At 39.1% G+C, this 7,500-nt stretch overlaps 1 protein-coding gene across 1 annotated transcript in view; it reads left to right on the top strand.

Moving 5' to 3' along the window:
* The first annotated feature begins 3,867 nt into the window (after positions 1-3,867).
* LOC125025113 (popeye domain-containing protein 3-like) overlaps positions 3,868-7,500 on the top strand; it is a 239,216-nt gene continuing 235,583 nt past the window's right edge. The window contains exon 1 of the mRNA XM_047613035.1: positions 3,868-3,937. The gene's annotated coding sequence lies outside the window, so the exon portion shown is untranslated. The remainder of the gene's footprint in view (positions 3,938-7,500) is intronic.

Genomic DNA, 7,500 nt, shown 5'->3' on the forward strand with positions numbered 1-7,500 from the left:
CTATTACTATTATGAATATTTTTATAATTGTTATTGTTACAATTATCATTATTGCCATCATTATTATCATTATCAATAGTAGTATTAACATAACAATAATAAAAGTGTTGCCAAAATATTAACGTTGTTTCCCTGGTTATTGCAATGTTCATCATTATTATTTAATCATTGAGAGACATAGATAGAGAGAGAGAGAGAGAGGCAGAGTAATAATCATTGAGAGACATAGATAGAGAGAGAGAGAGAGAGAGAGAGAGAGAGAGAGAGAGAGAGAGAGAGAGAGAGAGAGAGAGAGAGAGAGGGAGGGAGAGAGAGAGAGAGAGAAGGATATATATATATATATATATATATATATAGAGAGAGAGAGAGAGAGAGAGAGAGAGAGAGAGAGAGAGAGAGAGCGCTGTCGAAACGCAAACTGATGTAAACATTATGCACACTTATACAACAACGAAAAACACGTACATTTACCAGCTTAAACTTTACAGCAGACAAGTAATTTGTATATAGGAATTGAAGTCACAGCCAAAACGTTTGCGTTAAATAGCAGTCATAATACCACCGATATAACCGCTATTAAAATATTAAACAGTCCTCACATATAAGGAAAGTGTTAACCCAGAAAGCTCCGGGAAGCCGTATAAAGAGCGTCTAATCCTAGAATCATATGAGTCAGGTTAATGTTTTTCTCTGATTTGTATATCCTTTCTTTGGTGATATTCTTACTGAGGATTTTTAACGAAAGGAAGAAAAATATACGGAAAGGATACTAAATGTAAAACATAATTTACGGATACGCTTAGTACTGTCATTTTTTTTTTTTTTTTTTTTTATAGACATCGCCATCAGATTACTTGTGATTTAACAAATGTCACCAAACCTTAATCATCATTCTTAAATTAACATTATCATCACTCACACATGTTTAGATCTGGGAATCGACAATCAGTTACGTCATGCAACACCGAATAATCAATATAAAATAATCTAATAAAAAAAGCAGTCGCGGAGATACTCGAAGAATAAAGAAACGAAGATGAAATAAGAGAAATAACACGAAGAGTTCGATCCGGGTTCTTCTTGCGCAGTGAATTCAGAGAACCGATATCGCATCCTTTATAACCTTGTTGTTTGCGTGTTTTTATACAACTGTCTCGCGAAGTGGGGAGTTTGGCGGTAACGGAGAACTTTGCTATTGATATCGCTGGGAGGTACAATGATTATGGTATTGGTAGTAGTTATATCCATAGTTTTATAAAAAAAAAATATGTTGATTTTGTTGATAAGGGTACTAACAATAAATAATTCAACTAGAACAAAGGATGCGTAAATAAACTTAACCCAATTATCAACAACACTGAAGTAAAAACGTTAATCTCAACACTGCAGAGAAGACAAGATTATTACCATTTACTTCTCCATATACTCATACAATTTCCGATAAAAAATCAAAGCAAATAAAAAATCACATTTTATAAGCAAGTCAAATAATTATTTTTTTTCCTGTTTTCTTTACCTTCCACTCACTCTTCGTCCAGCGGGCATCGCATGACAACGGAGTGACTCTTTAATCCGCAGTTCACATGACCGGAGCTGACTGCAGATCTGCGTGTCCCTGGAGTCACGAATGCTGAGTCACTCCCTCGCCCAGCGTCCCCATGATGACTCACGGGGAGGGATAAGGGGTGGAGGGTGGAAGAAGGGGCGGTGTGGTGGGGGAAGGGAGGGGAAGGGGAAAACTAGAGGACGGAGGAGTAGGTGGGAGTGAAGGAGGAAGATATGGGAGAGGAAAGGGGAGGAAGAAAAAAAAATTGGGTCAGACAGACAGAGAGAGAGAGAGAGAGAGAGAGAGAGAGAGAGAGAATAGAGAGGGAGGTGGTAGAAAAAAATAGAGAGAGAAAGAGACCAAATATGAACAAATATTTGATGCCCCAAATGCTAAGAAAGGGGATGGTGCGAGTGCGAGTTTATACTCAGAGAAGGGTGAAGGAGGGAGGGTCAAGGGTCGTGGGAAAGAACAAACTCATCGAGAGAATAATAAAGATCGGGAAGGGAAGCAAGGGATAAGAAAAAGGAGAAGGAGAGGAGATATGTCTACGAATCATTTGGATATTGTCTTTCAAAAAAGAAAAGTAATTACAAAAGAACGAAGATAGAGAATGGAAGAGATACGGAAGGAAGGGGCAATGTCCTTGTATGGAAAATGGAGCAGGGGTGAGTGAAAAAAAACGGCGAGAAAGGAAGGGAGGGAGAGAGTAAAAAAGAGATGGCTTAGTAATTTCTCCCTCTATCTCTATATGTATATATTTATACATGCATACATATATACATATAAATATCTATCTATCTATCTATATATGTGTGTGTATTTGTGTAAGTGTACGTGTGTGTGTGTATATATATGTGTATGTATGTATGTATGTATGTATGTATGTATGTATGTATGTATGTATGTATGTATGTATGTATGTATGTATGTATGTATGCACACACACACACACAGACACACACACACTATATATATATATATATATATATATATATATATATATAGAGAGAGAGAGAGAGAGAGAGAGAGAGAGAGAGGGGGGAGAGGGAGGGGGGTATTCTGAGAACGGTCGAATGGCGCGAGGGAGAGATAATAACAACGGGCAGTCAGGAATGATAATTGTAGTAAAAAGAAATGACGTTTAATAAATTACGTCACTTTAATGATGGAAAGATGACGTCACCGCAGAAACAGTAAGATGATATCATGATAGCGTGACGTTATTGAAGAAGCGGAGGACTTTGTCCGTATATTTAAAAAAAAAAAAAGAAATGGGTTAGACATTCTGAAAAGAAGAGTCAAACTTAAGGAAATTATGAAGTAAACAAACAAGAGAAGATAAGCCTACACTCATATTTTCTCCTATCAATTATATATTGCTCATTTGCAAATTCAAAAAGTGAAGATTAAACCACCAGAGGGTGTCACCTAAATTAAACAATCATGAAATTATTAATTCTACATAAGAGACTGTGTAGTATTGTTTTCTCTCTCTCTCTCTCTCTCTCTTATTTATTTATTTATTTTTTAGTAAATCAGAACTCTCATTCAAAAGCGTTCACAAAATTTCAAGTTTATTTTTACATATGTTACCGTTGCGTTGTGAGCTTCCGCCCATTAACTAACTGTTCAGGTTCTGTGTCATAATTGGAAACTCTATCAAGCGCTGTATAATATCCATGAGAACAGGCGGCAGTAAAGTGTACAGCGAATGGTTTACGATTTTGGCCGATTTGGATCCGCGCTGATTCCAATAGGCTAAGCGCCGTTGTTCGTCTTTTGTTTTTATGACTTCTACTGGAAAATTTGAGAGGATTAGGGCTTGGATCACACTTTCGTGTAGGTTTCACTATTTTGTGAAATTATTGACTCTTTTTCTTTATTTTTCGTTATCTGTGAGTGTGATCTGCCCTGGGATCGCGATATATCCCAAAAACTTTCATGGGATTCGGAGAAGTTTGGAGAGGTAAAGGGAAGAAAAAAAAAATCTTCCTAGATATTTACTACATTTGTTTTTAGAATAACCTGAGTTCCCAGAACAACAAGTGCAACAAAAATAAAAATAAAATGGATTTTAAGCACAAATTCCAGCAGTCGATTCACTGGCGGCCAACGGTGTGCGTTTTAAACTCATTGTTATGTAACCGGTATGTATATCGATTTTTCCCGCAGCGAAACACCATTCTCTTTCCTCATTCAATGTTTTTTTCTTGTTTTTCCCATTTGTTATTGCAATTGTTATAATGTATTGGATTTACACTGAAACTGCACAATGCTGTCACGTCAAAGGCTATTAACATGTTCGACATTCCGGATGCTGAGAGCTGTTCCACGCGACTTCCATGTTATGAGCATTTGCACTCTTCATGATCGAGATGGAGACTCAAGGTAGGAGTTAGAAGCGAAAGCCTTTCTTGGATTTTCTCGTTTTCCTTCCTTGCTGATTTTTAAGTTTGCGTCTCTTTTTCCTTTTCTTTTAGTGAGAGGAAGCGAAGGCTTTTATTTTTTATTTTTCAACCGATGGTAACAACGTGAGATTAATTTTCCTAAATTGTATTTTTCTGTTTGTTTTTACTCTCTTTCGCCCCCCCCCCCTCTCTCTCTCTCTCTCTCTCTCTCTCTCTCTCTCTCTCTCTCTCTCTCTCTCTCTCTCAAACACACACACACACACACACACACACACACACACACACACACACACACACACACACACACACACACACACACACACACAACAAAGGAGTTATTAAAGTCATAGTTGGTAATTAATCTTGAATTTTAATGGCCGTTAGCGTGACCCTCTGCACACCTCACAGCATATACTCACATTCACGTACTTGAAACCTTGCACCCAGTAAACAGAAACATATACATACTGTACGGGATACATATTCACTCAGATACCTAAACAAATATGTAATACGTAAAGAGGCAGACAGACATATTGGTAGACACTGCATATATTAGTTTTTAAATCTATGAAGTAAGCCATTTACCCACCTATATATTAATATTCATAATTATATGAATTAATATAAACATGTATGCATGTAAGTGTAAATGTTGACAAAGATCCGTCTCTATGCTTCGCACCCACTCAAGGCATGCAGTACGGTCAGTGCGTTGCCTTCAACACACGATGTGGAGCTGCTAAACACGAGCAGCATATCTGGGTGAACTTTTTGCTAAGGTGTAGTAAGTCCTGAAAGCATGTGTGCAAGTAATGCAAGACACGTCTGGCTCGTCCTGCCAGAACTGCTCGTTTTAAATCTCAGGACATCTGTTACGCACATGTTTCGAACGGGTGTCGTCCTGAATCAGCAGTGACTGAAGCTTTGTTCTTCTTAACTGATGATTTAAGTGGCAATTCTCGTGCATGAACATCGATAGTTGCCGTTTTTATTTATCAAATACAACGGCGCTGTCGTTGTTGGTTGAGCAATGATTGTAATAAAGCGTTTATTACGTTATATCGTATATGTTTTCTCTGTCTCTCTCTCTCTCTCTCTCTCTCTCTCTCTCTCTCTCTCTCTCTCTCTCTCTCTCTCTCTCTCTCTCTCTCTCTCGCTCTCTCTCATTTGCATTTTTACAAGTCTAATTGCCCAAAAACCACAAACTTTCTTGCTTCTTTAGGCTGTGCCCACTGACTCGTATTACGTAATCATGTTTCATGACTTTGATCTTTGTTTCTCCCTGTATATCTGATTTGTCTGTTATGTTTGGCTGTCCGTCTGCTTGTCTGTCTGTCTATCCGTTTGACCGTCTGTCTCTGTCAATACCCCCCCTCCGCCCTCTCTCTCTCTCTCTCTTTCTCTCTCTCTCTCTCTCTCTCTCTCTCTCTCTCTCTCTCTCTCTCTCTCTCTCTCTCTCTCTCTCTCTCTCTCTCTCTCTCTCTCTCTCTCTCTCTCTCACTCTCTCTTTCTCTCTCTCTCTCTCCCTCTCCTTCACTTTCCCTCTCTATCTTCCTCTGTCACCGGTTAATCAATTCTATTCCGCTATTTAACCATGTCAGTCGCTCTTCTCACTCCTTTTTTTTTTACCCCTCTCGCTCTTTCAGTGGAGAATCACTCACGCCATTGTCGTTTCTCCCTCTTTCTCTTTATTTTCTTCCTTTCTCCCCCTCCCCTTATATCAGCACCGAGTCACAAGAGAGTTCTTTGTGATGGTGCCGGAGAGAGTTGCCAGTTCGTGGGATAAGCCACCTCGTGTCCATCATGAAGCCGAGGATGATCGAGGGTGCAAAAGGTTTCCGAAGGATTACGGCTTTCGTTTTGGTGTGTTTTGTCTTATCCTTACTCGGTTCGTTATTTTTACTGCCGTTTTGTTCTTGATGTCTTCGGATTGGGGAGACATTTGTTTGTATGGTTCGTTTATAATACCAATGTGAGACTGACGTGTCGAAACTCGTGAGGCAGAAATGAGGTTGTTTGAGATAAGGTTACGTGTCTATTTTTCATCGACATATGATGCTTGTGGTGGCTTGATCTACTTTGTTTTTTTCTTGATCTCAGTTCACGTTCCTGTTTTGGTGTTATGTAATGTTGCGTAGGACTTCAATGTGACCTTGTGGAGACCAATTGTCTAAATTGATAATTTGCACTTGGTGCTATTGCCAAAAAAGGGTTGTGTCGTCCCCCAAGCAGATAACATATTGAAGTTTTCGCTTCTCATGTAGGTAATGAACCATCATAACCTAAACCGGAAATAAAACGAGATGGTATCATTAGCGGAACTGACATGATGCGTCTAATTACAGAAATGAAGGAAAGACCCATCGTCGTGGCTCCCTCATTAAGTTTTATTAGTCAGAAGCGGGTTAATAGACTCCCTTTTAGCGAAATAAACCATTTAAACAACATCCACGGAAGGGATCGTGCAGGTTCGTGGTCGTTGTGTTACAGACCCAACCCTTCATACCTCTCTGTGGAGTTACGATTATTGCAGCGAAATTTCCATCTTGCTATTTCCCTCCGAAATATTATTATATAATAAAATTATACAGGATATACTTACATTACATAGGCCTACTTATATCATGGGCTTTGCTGTGCGTTTTAACCGAGGTATGTGCGTGCGGTACATCATAAATTACATGCCATGCAAAAACAAGGTTGCTATAGAAACCCAGTCTGGATGTCATGCAAAGATGAAGCGCTCACAGTCTGCTGAGAGGGCAGGTGTCATGTAGGCAAAGCAGTTCCTGAAGAGCTAGGATAGGAAACGGCGTGTATGTTCATAAACACACACACACACACACACACACACACACACACACACACACACACACACACACACACACACACACATACATATATAGTGATAGATAGACTGGTAGATAGCTCGCTAGATAGATAAATACCTAGCTAGATAGATAAATATAAATATACACGTATCGCAGAAAGGACAACTACAGATAAAAACATAGATGTAGAGTATATATCGTTCTATATATGATCATAAATCATAAATGATGTAGGCTTATGACACGGCCATGCAAACACGTGGGCGAATGTGCAATCGCATGCTCACGGTGCAGGGCAGAGAAATGCAGAATAGACCCTGATATATAGAGTCTCTCGGCCAACAAATCGATCGAATCTGTAAGTGGCTAGACAGAGGCAGTCAGATGCACAGACAACGTGCACAGATACACTGGTGGGTAAATAGGCATAAATTCACGGGCTCAAGAGCAAAGGAACTCGCTGTCAAACCGTTTCCCTTCAGTGACCACACTAGGTTTTCTTTTACATTCTTTTGTTCCTTTGTTCATTCCTCTCTTTTGTCCTTTATTTTTATTTTTTTTTCATCATTGTTTATTCAATATCTTTCCTTCCTGTTTTTCCCTTTCCTCTGTCATATCATATTTCTCTCCGCTTTGGATGGAGACGCAATTCACCTTGCTGGCTTCTTACGTCGTATCCACCTATCTCACTTATTTATCCAACCTATCT

This window comes from Penaeus chinensis, chromosome 4 (assembly GCF_019202785.1).
Source record: "Penaeus chinensis breed Huanghai No. 1 chromosome 4, ASM1920278v2, whole genome shotgun sequence".
In the NCBI taxonomy this organism is placed as follows: domain Eukaryota; kingdom Metazoa; phylum Arthropoda; class Malacostraca; order Decapoda; family Penaeidae; genus Penaeus; species Penaeus chinensis.